General features: G+C 46.8%; 1 non-coding gene across 1 annotated transcript; it reads right to left on the bottom strand.

Moving 5' to 3' along the window:
* Positions 1 to 13,557: 13,557 nt before the first annotated feature.
* On the bottom strand, positions 13,558 to 13,663 carry LOC136044020 (U6 spliceosomal RNA). The gene has a single exon (XR_010621772.1). It is a non-coding gene; the product is annotated as a U6 spliceosomal RNA (small nuclear RNA).
* Between the last annotated feature and the right edge of the window lie 663 nt (positions 13,664 to 14,326).

The following is a 14,326-nucleotide window of genomic DNA, read 5'->3' as shown; positions in this document are numbered from 1 at the left end:
ACATATGCAGTAATTAAAAGCAATTACTTGAGCCTGGCTTATAACTACTGAAGCATCAGCAGTGGTAGAAATGGAAATGGGAGTCTCAGAATAAGAACATATTCTGTGTGGCTCTATACTGTGTGGCTCATATGTGCTACTCCAAGAATTGCTGTGCTGCTGAGAACCAAGTGCAGTGAGGTGCGTGTGGAGGACTTGGTGCTGCTTTTACTCGGTATTTCGGTTCACAGCTTTCTGGGAGTGAAAACAGAGGAGTCACAGCCATCAGCAAAACAAAAGAAAGTGACACATATGTACCCTGGGTGTTTGGTGTGACTTCAGGTCCTGTCCATATAAATGCTGGTTTTCTGCCTCTCTCCTCTGTGATGTAAAGCTTCTTGATAAGCTGAAGGCTGCTGAGAACATTTGCTATGTCGTAAACCCTCCTGATTTTGGCTGAAACAAATGCATGTAAAGCAGAGCAATTTTTAATAACGAGCTACAACTGATCTGATTACAAAAGCTGTGGTGTATTTTTAGCGGTTGAAAGGACAAGTCTTCATTTACGAGAACTGTTTTGGTGTGTTATGACTTAACATCACAGACATGACAGCTTTTTTGTTGCATTTGTACTATTTCATGCAAAAGAAAAGAATAAAAAATAAAAGGTGAGCTTGAGAACCAAAGAAAAGTATAATTAAGAAGGAAACGCGAGATGAATTGTTGATCCCTCAAGAGCAAGCACATGTTCTCAACTATTAGAACACCCAAGCCTAGACCTCGAAGCACCTTTACATATGAATGGGGAGGAAATGCACAGGGAACTGAAAGAAGGGTAAAATAATGAAGAAACAATTGGCAGTTACAGCATTGGGTTTCGCTTCCTCATGTGCTTAATCTTTAAGGACTTGGACAGTATTTCTTTAGGCTTCCATCGATCGTTGCTTTGGAGGTTCCAACACTGCAAGGTGAAGGTGACAGCACTTCACACTGCAGCCTTGTACCAGATTTGCTCATTTAGCTCACACTTGATTTTAGAGAAGGATCAAGAAGCAGATGGGAACAGCAGCCTTTTACTTACTTTTAAACTTGCTTTTATCAGAGACTTCCAACTGATCTACAATTAAGATTTCAGCAGCGACTTCAAGGCTTATTATTTGTGGGGTTGATACAAGAAACAGCATCACAAATTTCTGACTCATCAGTCGCAGAGATTTGTCTTTCTTGCTATTTACAGAGGCTGCAGCAGACAGGAAAAGAGGATTAAAGCATCAAGTGACATGCCAGCCACAAACATTTGTATAACGCTGTAGAAATTTGTCAGCAACAAGGATGAGAGCAAACAACACAACAACTAGGCAGGGCCAGCACTGAGCCCAGAATTGAGTTTCTACACAGCTAGCATTGGGAAATCAGGTGGATGCCACATCTGACTATAAAACTGTGATATATTCCCATGCATCTCTCCTATCACCTACCCTGTGATTTATCTATTTGTTATAGATATTCATCATCATGAGTGCATGTTGTTCTTGGCGTTACAGGGAAACCTTACCAGCACGGAACTCCATTCCTGGGTGCTCCACGGAACACATTTCTGTTTGCTCACTGGTGCTGAAAGATCTTACCACTTCTTCACTTCTTTTCCCATCCAAATCAAACTCATCCTTGTACTCTCTTTTCTTGATCGTCTCAATTAGGAGCATGTATTTGTTCTCTTCTCCAGCTTTCTTCAAGGTCTGCAGGGTTTTGGCAAGGTTATGCCTCCCGTGCCAGATGTATTTGTTTTGGGCAAGGCGGCTCAGCATGTGCAGGCTCTCCAACACATGCACAATGTCATAGATACGTCTGCGTTCACACTCTGCAGAAATGAAAGGCAGAAACGAAACGTTCTTGGAAACTCCTGCTCCACAATTGCTTTATAATTGTCTTTTAGGTGCTCTCCTACAGTTTGCTGTAACAATTCAAACACCGTTACAGCAGTGTGGTTCGTAACTATGATGGGCTTCATAAAACAGCAGAATATTGGAATTTCACCATTCTGACAGCAGGAAAGCTTCAGCTTTGTGTTAGCGATTTGGACTCTAAGCCATCATTTCCATGTCAAAAAAAAACCCTACAAACCAACAGGTTTACTTGTGCTCTCCACAAATGTTAAGTTTATTTGCTAAGTTCAGCACGCTGGAGAAGCTGGTTTAAAAGAACTGTGGGAGGAGTGAGGAGGTGGAGGGTTTAAGTGTTCCGGCTGCGACAGAGTATGGCACGATGTCAGGGTGCTCGATGGGCTCGTGCAATAGCACATCCACCAACTTACTGAGCTCCTCAGCTACTTCATCGAGGCAAATGCAGTAGTTCTCCTCAGCGCTGGGGTAATCGGGGTACCGAGCCAGGAATCTGCGGCACAGGGATCCCAGGCTCTTCTCCCTGCGCGTCGTCGGAGCCCTTCCTCGCTCGTCTCCCGGTGAGTGCTCCTACGCAGAGCGAGACGAGAGCTTTCCTGCCGGCGGGAGGGCTGCGAGGGACGGCCTCGCATGGCCCGCTGCCGAGAGGCAAAGCAAACGGCCCACGGGTACCTGAGACCGGCTCCGCTCGCGGCAGCGGATCTCGAGGCTGGCGGCTCTGATCAGCAGCTTCAGGTTAGCGGTGGGCGTCCAGGGCTCGGCGGGAAGGGCCGCCCCGGGCTTGGGGGGCGTGGCGAGCGGCTGACAGCAGCCCGCCTGCTTCGGGGGAGTCCGCAGCGGCGCGTCGGGACGGTTCTCCTGCGGAGAGAAGCGGGGAGACGGGAGGGACGGGGCCGAGCGAGCGTTACGGCGCCGGGGAGGAGGGGCCTCGGCCGCGGTACCTTGTTTCCGGAGCCCATCTCGGCAGCGGGGGACCGCCCCGCCCCGTCGACGGGCGGAACTCATCTGAGATGCTCTGAGGCGGTCTCTGCAGCTCCGCACGGACGTTTGAACCGAGAGCGCGGAGCCTCCGGTTGGGGCGGGCCCGACCGATCAGCTGGCGGCCTCGCGCACCGCTCGGCCAATCAGAGCGGCGGGTTGGTGGGCCGGCGGCGCGTGCCTCTCCCGCCGTCCGCCCCAACGGCTGCGGCGCACGGGGCGGCCCCGTTCCCGCCTTGCTGCACCTGAGGCGAGCATATCTGCTTTATATGTAATAGGAGCCATAACTGCAAGAAGCCCGCGAACGTGATCATATGCACAGTCCTTGGGTCTCTGCTGACAGTATATACGTTACTAAAAGTCATTTCTTCATATTAGAGGAAAAGAATTGAGGAAAGATTTGGAGCTGAGCCGTCCTTGATGCTATCAAATAAGAAAAAAGGCCCCGAGTGTTCCTGGTTGTGAGCTGCTTCTGGATGCAAGCAGGGAGCGAGTTGGACCGTGACTGTAAGTGCGTGTGTTGATGTAGAAAAGGTTGCGGGGCTGAGGTTGGTCCATGTTACTGCTGCTATTGCAGCTCAGGAGCTGCTGGAGTGATTCCTTGTATGACTGTGCTCCCTCAGATGATCTCCCGTTTTCTCAGGCAATGCATGTGATGCTAACAGAGCTGACAGGCCAAAAAATGAGTTCACTCTGCAGAGTTGAAGTTTACCGAGTCGCTCGCCATTTGTGGTTGTTAATCCATTCGTGCACGTGTCAAACGAATGTGATTTCTGTGGGTGTGAATAAACACAGCGAGCTCTTAGTATTTTCAAAGGGTCCTTTCTGCCATTACTTAGGGCAGCAGGGGATGCGTTTCGTTTCTTCTAAGGTTAAAGGGAAAAACGTTTCTTTCCTTTGCTGAGGAAAGCTACTGCTTGTGTTATTTGTAGTAAACGATGTGTCGGTTGCCATGTTCCTCCCTTAACATATCTCTTTAGGATGGAGAAGTGGTGGTCAAAATAGCAATAACCAGGCAGCGGTAACAAATTCAAAAGGATGCAGCCTCTGTGTCAGAAGCAGAGCTCCAAATGTCGCAGTTGAGGCTCGCCAGTATTGATAAGTGTTTTAGATGTGAGTAATTGAAACTCGCTGCTGCTCTGTGCTTCTAGCAAAGTGTGAAATTGAGGAACCAGAAGGCAGTGCCGAGTGCAGGGATGCGTGACTGCAGTTGGAGTGCTCGCCTTGTGAGTGAGCAAAGCACTTTACTGTCTGCTCATCTCAGAGTAGAGAGTTCAGAAACGCTCTGCGATGTGAGCAGTCTGGGTCCTGAGCATCACTTCTTCATTTTGCTGCTTTTGGTTAAACGAGAACCAGGCCAGGTGTCAGCGGTTTGCGGGACAGTTTGACCCGGTACCGTGACAATTGAGGCAGGGGACCCACGGGCCCACACCCCGGGGAAGGGGAAGGGGGAAAGGGAAAAAGGAGAAGGGAGATGGGCCCAGGAACAGAACAGCGGCAACGATCTGAGGAGGAAAGCTAATTTACTAAATAAGATATCAGAAAGGAAAATAACACAATATAATATAATTGGAATTGAGGCAAATGAATCAAATAAAATGAGCAAGAGAGAGAGTGTCCGATAAACCGAAGGCCTTACGCTAACGCTGAAGGCGGACGGCTGCAACAAACACCCACTGCCGAGCTCGGTCCCGAAGGGAAGAGAGAGTCCCGTGACTGCAGACAGTTTTTATCTTTCCCTCTGAGCGTAAACACGTAAGAACGCAAAGCATCGCAAAGTCCTCTGGGGAATGGAGTTCTTCTCTTCTGAGACAGGCATACCTGGAACTATCGATGGTCCACGGAGCTGGAATATTAACTCCTTAACTCCAAATGCACTGCATGATGTTATGATGTGGAATACCAGTACCAAAATCATAAAACCATAACACCAGGTCACACTAAACGGGGGCTGAAGATGTCCTTCCATGTGGGAATTCATCATCTCTGCGGGTGTAGGGAGCGGGAGGAAGAGGAGAATGAGCTGACTAGTCCTGTGAAAAACAATGAGAAGTGGCATTAAGTGAGATCCTAGTTCTTGCACAGTAGGTTCTTCAATGCTAGATGGAAAACTAAATAATTATTGGAAAAGATAATAGATGGTTTGGTGTTAATAAGGTGTTTGTATAATAGCTGGAAAAATGAAATGAGAACAACTGAGTGGGCACAGCCCTTCTGAATCAGGAAAATGAGCTTCAGCAGCTCATATGCCAACATGTGAGAAGAGGGGGAGAATGAAGAGAGGGCAGAGTGGAGCTGAGCTGCATCTCATCCCCCAGGTACAACAGCCTGAGTATGGCAACTTGGTACAAAATTAGCCCCAGCCACCATTTACAGCTAGCTCATAAATATATATATTTATCAGCTGCCTCAATACTTTCTAAGGACAATAAAATATTGTAAACATTAGAACTTGCAGCCTGAGTCTCCTCATTTTAGGAGGAAGTCTCCAATACAGTGAATCCAAATCCAGACTTGTGCTCCTTCTCTGCTTTGTCAGTCAGTTCAAAATTCAGGCACTCCACTCAAATCCATAGCCTACCTTGAGTCTGGAGCCTTGTCCATTTCCGGTTATGAAGTAATTGAGTCAGGAGGCTTAGCTGATTGCTAACTTACGGATATATTCTGCTTTCTTCCTTTCTCTGGTTACTATTTCATTCTTTAAACAGTGGAACAAACACCAGTGTGAATATTCTCAAAGGAGCTCTGCGATGAAAGAATGTCAGACTGTGGACAGGGAGCACATTGTGCATAGCTTTTCCCATTGCAATACTTTTCTTCAGTAAAACACTTAAGCAAAAGCAGAATATTTTTTCTGCTACCAATAGGAAGACGTGTAAAGCAAAGGCACGCTGTGACTCCGGACAGCTACATCTAATCTGTCAGCCCTCAAATGATGAGGAAGGTTTGAACCAGGATCCCTTCATGTGCTTGCTAACCAATATGCTTCTCTCTCTTTTATCATAGATCTGGGCTTTAAGCTTTCTGGTGTTAAATTCTGGTTCAAAGGAAAAAAGAAAAGAAGACACTTTCAGTCTATTAGAGTGCTGAAGTATCATTTCATTTCACAGTGTCTCTCTTTAAAAGGTTGTCACAGCAGCAGTAAACCAAAGGTCAGTTAAACACAATGACAAAATGGTAATTTTGTTCTTAGCGCTCCTATATGCATATGAAATGAGGCAACAAAAGATTTCCAGGCCACTGAAAATTCTTGCTCTGTTCCATTTTAACTGACAAGTAGCGCTTAGATAATAGTTGGAAAATAGGAGAAAAGATGATAGCTGTATGTCACTGACACTGGAGTTATGGCTGAAGAGGTGCTTTCATTCTCAGCCTTAATTTTCAGGCACTTAGAGCTTTCTGAATGCATTACCCTTCGGGCTCCCATTACACATGCTTGCTTTAATCCCAAAGGAGGTTTGTGGCATCTTTGCTTGGGCTTTTTCTTCATTCCTTTATTGGGTTTTCTTGGCTATTTGTTTGATCCCTAAACATGCGGAAAAGCATCATGGTTATTTCATCACAAGTTTAGATTTGGTGTTCTGTACCTTGATATCAGCGCAGCTGCAGAGCATCTGTCTTTGGTACAGCAGAGGAAATTTCTTTCAGAGATAATGATTCCAAGTTCTTAAAGCCCACTTCCTCTGGCTTTTACTCCTTGAAATAACCAAGACATTCACTTTTAGAAAGGAGTCCTACAGTGTGATATCATGGCGATATAAATCTCTTCTCATACGCCTCAAAGGATTTGAACTGGAGGGATTCCTGCGCTCTTTAAATGCAGGGGCTGCTGCTGCCGGCCCTATGAGCAGGGAGGGGAGGGGAAAGAGAGAGGGCTTAGGGGATCTGAGCAGTGCCATTGCTATCGCCAAGCTGAAATAGCTGCTGATAAAAGCCTGGCATTTTGTGCCCTTGTGTCCACTTGTGAGTAGGTGGACAACAATGCAGCCCCTCAGATGACACCTATGGCGCATTCCTGAGTGCAGCCTAATAGGTCCTAAATAATGATGAAAGCGCTGTGGTCGCTGGTGGATGTGAAATGTAAGAATCCTCCAATGAGGCTTCTGTCATAGTGACGTTGCCAGAATTGCTTACCAAAGTGCTTATAAATGTTTATGGATGTCTTTGTGTGATGCTGCACTGAGCCCTTCGCAACGGTGATGTCAACGGTTTACGGGCAGGTTCGGCCCGGTTCCGTGACGATTGGTGCGGGGGACCCACGGACCCACGCCCCAGGAAAAGGGAAGGGGGAAAGGGAAAAGGGAAAAGGGAGATGGGCCTAGAAACAAAACAGCGGCAACGATCTGAGGAGGAAAGCTTATTTACTAAATAAGATATCGGAAAGCAAAATAACACAATATAATACAATATAATTGGAATTAAAGCTAATAAATCAAATAAAATGAGCAAGAGAGAGTGTCCGATAAACCGAAGGCCTTACGCTAACGCTGAAGGCGGACGGCAGCGAGCACCCACTGCTGAGTCGATCCCAAAGGAAAGAGAGTGTCCCGTGACCGCAGACAGTTTTTATCTTTCCCTCTGAGCGTAAACACGTAAGAACGCAAAGCATCGCAAAGTCCTCTGGGGAATGGAGTTCTTCTTCTCTTCTGAGACAGGTATACCTGGAACTATTGATGATCCACGGAGCTGGAGCATTAACTCTTTAACTCTAAATGCACTACATGATGTTATGATGTGGAATACCAGTACCAAAAATCATAAAACCATGATATTCCACCCCTTATTCCACATCACTACATCATGTTTGATATATACGTATAGAAGAACAATGATTAACATGCATTAAATACACACAACATATATATGTATATACATGGAATTAACGACCGCACTCGCCCAACATCAAATTCCCTTGTGGTACACACTGAACATCCCCATTCTTCTGCATCACCCACCAAGTGGACCCAGGTCCCTGAGCAAAAACAGTTCCACGGAGAGGTTTACCCTTTCCAGAAGCTGGAAGGACCCAAACTGCTTTTCCCAACATGTTCTTTACATGTACTACAGGGACCTTATCTCCCTCTACAGTAGGTAGAGATCTGGATTGGGCAGGACCATCACGATTGATGGACCCTCGAGTGTTGACCAACCAGGTGGCTTCTGCCAAATGCTTCTCCCAGTGTTTAAATGTTCCGCCACCCATTGCTTTCAATGTGGTTTTTAACAACCCATTGTACCTTTCAATTTTACCAGAAGCTGGTGCGTGATAGGGGATATGATAAATCCATTCAATACCATGATCTTTGGCCCAAGTATTTACAAGAGAATTTTTGAAATGAGTTCCATTATCGGACTCAATTCTTTCTGGAGTGCCATGTCGCCATAAGACTTGTTTCTCGAGCCCTAAGATGGTGTTTCGGGCGGTAGCATGGGGTACTGCGTATGTTTCAAGCCACCCAGTGGTTGCTTCCACCATGGTGAGCACATAACGCTTACCACTGCGAGATCGTGGCAAGGTGATATAATCAACCTGCCACGCCTCCCCATATTTATACTTTTGCCATCGCCCTTCCCCCCAAAGAGGTTTCATTCTCTTGGCTTGTTTAATTGTGGCGCATGTATCACAGTCATGGATTACTTGTGCAATAGCATCCATAGTTAAGTCCACCCCTCGGTCTCTAGCCCATTTATATGTTGCATCTCTTCCTTGATGGCCAGAGGTCTCATGGGCCCATCGAGCTAAAAATAATTCACTCTTGTGTTGCCAGTCCAAGTCTGCTTGAGCCACCTTGACTTTGGCAGCTCGATCTACCTGGTGGTTATTTTGTTGTTCCTCAGTTGCCTGGCTCTTAGGAACATGAGCATCTACATGGCGCACCTTTACAGCCATATTCTTTGTTCGGGCAGCAATGTCTCTCCACAGTTCAGCAGCCCAAATAGGTTTACCCCTCCGTTGCCAACCATTTTGTTCCCATTGCTGTAACCACCCCCATAAAGCATTTGCCACCATCCATGAGTCAGTGTAAAGATAAAGCACTGGCCACCTCTCTCGTTCAGCAATATCTAAGGCCAGCTGGACAGCCTTTACCTCTGCAAATTGACTTGATTCTCCTTTTCCTTCAGTGGCCTCAGCAACTCTTCGTGTGGGGCTCCACACAGCAGCCTTCCATCTGCGGTGCTTACCCACAATGCGACAGGATCCATCTGTGAACAGGGCGTATCTCTTTTCATTGTCTGGTAGTTCATTATATGGTGGGGCCTCTTTGGCACGTGATACCTCCTCTGCTGGTGTTGTTCCAAACTTTTTACCTTCAGGCCAGTCCATGATCACCTCCAGGATTCCTGGATGACTGAGGTTCCCCATCCGAGCTCGCTGTGTAATCAGCGCAATCCACTTACTCCAAGTGGCATCAGTAGCATGATGGGTAGAGGGAACCTTTCCTTTGAACATCCAGTTCAGCACTGGCAATCGAGGTGCCAGAAGGAGCTGCGCTTCAGTACCGATTACTTCGGAAGCAGCTCGAACCCCCTCGTACGCGGCTAAGATCTCCTTCTCAGTTGGAGTGTAGCGCTCCTCAGACCCCCTGTACGCCCGACTCCAGAATCCAAGGGGTTGGCCTCGGGTCTCTCCAGGAGCTCTTTGCCACAAACTCCAAGTGGGACCTTCCTTTCCAGCAGCAGTGTAGAGGATGTTCTTTACATCCTGTCCCGTCCGCACTGGCCCCAGGGCCACGGCACGGGCTATCTCCTGCTTAATTTGCTCAAAAGCCTGCTGCTGCTCAGGGCCCCACACAAAATCATTCTTCTTCCGTGTCACCCGATAGAGAGGGCTCACAATGAGACTGTAGTTTGGAACATGCATTCTCCAAAAGCCCACTACACCCAAAAAAGCTTGGGTTTCTGTCTTACTTGTGGGCGGAGACATGGCAGTGATTTTGTTAATCACATCTGTAGGGATGTGACGACGTCCATCTTGCCACTTTATACCTAGGAACTGAATTTCCTGTGCAGGCCCTTTCACTTTGCTTCGCTTGATAGCAAAGCCAGTTTGCAGAAGGATCTGGATTATTCTCTCTCCTTTCTCAAAAACTTCTCCTGCTGTATTGCCCCACACAATGATATCATCAATGTATTGTAAGTGCTCAGGAGCACCGCCCTGTTCCAATGCAGTTTGGACCAATCCATGACAAATGGTTGGGCTGTGCTTCCACCCCTGGGGCAAACGGTTCCAGGTGTACTGAACGCCCCTCCAGGTGAAGGCAAACTGTGGCCTGCATTCTGTGGCCAAAGGAATTGAGAAGAAGGCATTAGCAATGTCAATGGTGGCATACCACTTGGCTGCTTTTGACTCCAGTTCGTACTGGAGTTGTAGCATGTCTGGCACAGCAGCACTCAGTGGGGGTGTGACTTCATTCAGGCCACGGTAATCTACCGTCAGCCTCCATTCTCCACTGGCTTTACGCACCGGCCATATGGGGCTGTTAAAAGGTGAGTGAGTTTTGCTGATCACTCCCTGGCTCTCTAGCTGACGGATCAGGTTATGAATGGGGAGCAAGGAATCCCTGTTGGTTCGGTACTGCCGTCTGTGCACCGTTTTTGTAGCAATCGGTACCTGTTGCTCCTCCACTTGGAGCAACCCCACAACAGACGGATCTTCTGATAGGCCAGGCAAAGCAGACAGCTGCTTAACGTTGTCTGCGTCCACAGCAGCTATTCCAAAGGCCCATCGATACCCTTTGGGATCCTTAAAATATCCCCTTTTAAGGTAATCAATACCAAGTATACATGGAGCCCCTGGGCCAGTCACAATAGGATGTTTTTGCCAGTCTTTACCAGTGAGGCTTATTTCAGCCTCCAACATGGTTAACTCTTGGGAACCCCCAGTCACCCCAGAAATATAGATTAAGTCTGTCCCTTGGTGACTCGAGGGCATTAGAGTGCACTGTGCACCAGTGTCCACCACTGCCTTATATTTTTGTGGTTTTGATGTGCCAGGCCATCGAATCCACACAGTCCAATACACTCTATTATTCCTTTCCCCCACCTGGCTGGGGGACAGGGGCTATTGTGGCTGGTAGGTACCTCGCTCAGTTCTGAAGAAGTACCGTTCAGACAGGAGGGTGTCTCGCTCAAACTGGAGGGTGTCTCTTTTAGGTTGGAGGGCTCCTCTCTCGGTCTGGAGGGCTTCTTGTTGAGACTGGAGGGTGTCTTTCTCAGTCTGGAGGGCGTCTCTCTCGGATTGGAGGGCGTCTCTCTCAGATTGGAGGGCGTCTTGTTGAGACTGGAGAGTGTCTCTCTCAGATTGGAGGGTGTCTCTCTCAGTCTGGAGGGTGTTTTTCTCGGTCTGGAGGGCGTCTCGATTGGACTGGAAAGTCTGATTGTCAGTTAAAAGACTCTCTTTCTGGATTAGGAGACTGTCCCTTTCGGCTCGGAGACTCTCTCGCTCTATTTCAGAAACTCTATGCCTCTCTGGGATAGTATTGAATAAGGCCCGGTAAGCATAAGCCAGACCCCAAATAATTTGGGCCTCCTCAGATCTGTTTGAGCCGCAACATCCCTGTCTCAAATATCTGCTTAAGTTCTCAGGATCTTGCAGGTGTTCAGGAGAAAAGTTCCATGACACCGGTGATGCCCATTTCTCTAAAGTCTCTCCTAAGTCCCTCCAAACTCCCTGCCAGTCAGTATTCTCTGGCTCTGGGGAGGGTTTTCTCAAAATATTATAAATACAAATACTGAGTAAAAGTACATTCAGGGAGACTGATACCACAGTCATAACAAGCATTGGATGGGCATTCAGAAAACGCATAATGAATTCAAAGGAGAGGCCAGGATACAAAAGCCAGGTAGGTATGTCCATCAGTGTTTTTAGTTTATCATATAGAGACCAAGCTCCATGGATCAGACTGGCAAACTTAATTAAGTCCCAGTACGTTCTGAGCATTACAAGGGAAAAACCGATGAAATGCAGTCCCTTTAAGACCAGTTTAAAAAGAGAAAGCATTTTTTTTTCTTTTCTAAAACTAGCTGGCAGTACCCAAAAAGTTTACAAATATCCCAGGACAACTGGCAGTACGCCCAGACTTCAAGGTCCTGTTTTGCCGTACAGCACCTGCAGTACAGATAAGCCTGCTAACGAGAGACAGAGATTCACTCTAAAAGTATGTCTCTGCTCGGCTAAGGCAGCTGTTCGTGCCCCACGTTGGGCACCAAAAATGTCAACGGTTTACGGGCAGGTTCGGCCCGGTTCCGTGACGATTGGTGCGGGGGACCCACGGACCCACGCCCCAGGAAAAGGGAAGGGGGAAAGGGAAAAGGGAAAAGGGAGATGGGCCTAGAAACAAAACAGCGGCAACGATCTGAGGAGGAAAGCTTATTTACTAAATAAGATATCGGAAAGCAAAATAACACAATATAATACAATATAATTGGAATTAAAGCTAATAAATCAAATAAAATGAGCAAGAGAGAGTGTCCGATAAACCGAAGGCCTTACGCTAACGCTGAAGGCGGACGGCAGCGAGCACCCACTGCTGAGTCGATCCCAAAGGAAAGAGAGTGTCCCGTGACCGCAGACAGTTTTTATCTTTCCCTCTGAGCGTAAACACGTAAGAACGCAAAGCATCGCAAAGTCCTCTGGGGAATGGAGTTCTTCTTCTCTTCTGAGACAGGTATACCTGGAACTATTGATGATCCACGGAGCTGGAGCATTAACTCTTTAACTCTAAATGCACTACATGATGTTATGATGTGGAATACCAGTACCAAAAATCATAAAACCATGATAGGTGAGCTCCAAGGATGCCTCCTTGCTTCCCTGGGGTTGTGTGTAATCCCTGCTGCGTTGCGGTTATCGAGGCAAAGCGGGGAAGCATCTTTGGGTGGGGTCATCCGGAGGTGGGACTCCTCCTGCTGAGCTCAGGCACACTAGTTCATACACGCTATGTGACAGCACCTCGTGTTCAGAGAGAAAGCACCAGTTCTTTCTGCCCCTTGCTGATTAAATATAGTTTTCCCCTTCTTCAGAATACATGTAGCCTTCACTGAGCAAGGAAAACCCCAACAGAAAGCCAGCAGAAAGTCAGCATACAATGTAGGACACAACACCAGTAATTTAATTTCATTAAACATGAAGTCAGAGTGAGAGTTGGATGTAATTTTTATCTGAACAAACGCGTTTTACATTGCAGCGTAAATAATTCTCAAGTTTTATATAAGCTAACATTTTTTTGTTTGCTTGTTTTAAAGACTTTTTCAATTAACTTACCAGAAGAGGATCACTGGTCATAGGAACAAAGGAAATTCTATCTCTGGCCTTTTAGAAAGACATAAACTATGTGCACGCTCACAGTACTTCCTTTGTGCAACACATGGACTGAGCAATGGACTGTACCTGTCCTTACAAAGACACTTTCACCTTGCTTTGCATAGCAGAAAAGCGAAGCAGAAGACACAAGATGCAGAGCTCTGCTGCAATGCTTCAGGTAAGCCTGTTGTAAAGACATCCAGCCCTAACTTTCTCAGCAAAGCTGGTTTGAGTTCTAAAGCATTCAGGCTGTCCCAATGTTGTGGTCTTGCCAGTTCCAGGATACAGCCCAGCTCACCGTGCATGCAGTGTGCTATCAGTAACTGTCATGGTTTTATGATTTTTGGTACTGGTATTCCACATCATAACATCATGTAGTGCATTTAGAGTTAAAAAAAAAATATGGAACGCTTCACGAATTTGCGTGTCATCCTTGCGCAGGGGCCATGCTAATCTTCTCTGTATCGTTCCAATTTTAGTATATGTGCTGCCGAGTTAATGCTGTGATGTAATGGTTAGGAGCCGGTGCTTGCACGGCCACGACCCGGGTTCGATTCCCGGTCAGGTATACCCAGAACAGAGCTAGAGCATTAACTCTTTAACTCTAAATGCACTACATGATGTTACGATGTGGAATACCAGTACCAAAAATCATAAAACCATGACAGTAACGATGCCTGTTGACACAGTCAGCAAGTCTGTGCCCAGACATCAGTTCCCTGCCGCTTACAGTTTTCCTTGTGGAACGTGTGAGGTTCCTTGGGAGACTGTGTCAATAGTACCTGAGTTTGTGGATGGAGCAGATGCTGGTTTTGGTCCTCCTGGGTTGTGGAAGAAGTTTTCTGTTGTCGTCTCAGGCTCCAGGGGTTCTTCTGGCACAGTGGGCTGAAGGGAAAGAGAAAGGGAACTTTCAGTGAAGGAAAAAAAGTCAGTTGTAGGTTTTTGCAGAGTGGTATCAAACGCATTCCTTCCTGAAATGTAGAAATCTAACAGCTGCCTGTGGAGAAGAGCGTCCTTCTTTTTGAAGCTATGCATCCATATTCATCTGTATCGACTCTGATAGAAATAAACTCATTTATCTAACCTCCTCCTATCTCCTTGTTTAATGCCAACAAACCGTAGGCAGTGCAGTACTATATAAATAGAAGCTGAGAGTCAATTAGGA

The sequence above is a fragment of the Cyrtonyx montezumae genome, unplaced genomic scaffold, assembly GCF_038088225.1.
Source record: "Cyrtonyx montezumae isolate F1298 unplaced genomic scaffold, pur_monq_1.0 scaffold_10, whole genome shotgun sequence".
Classification (NCBI taxonomy): Eukaryota; Metazoa; Chordata; class Aves; order Galliformes; family Odontophoridae; genus Cyrtonyx; species Cyrtonyx montezumae.
Note: the sequence above shows the minus strand (reverse complement) of the source record. Positions and strands in the feature narration are given on the sequence as shown.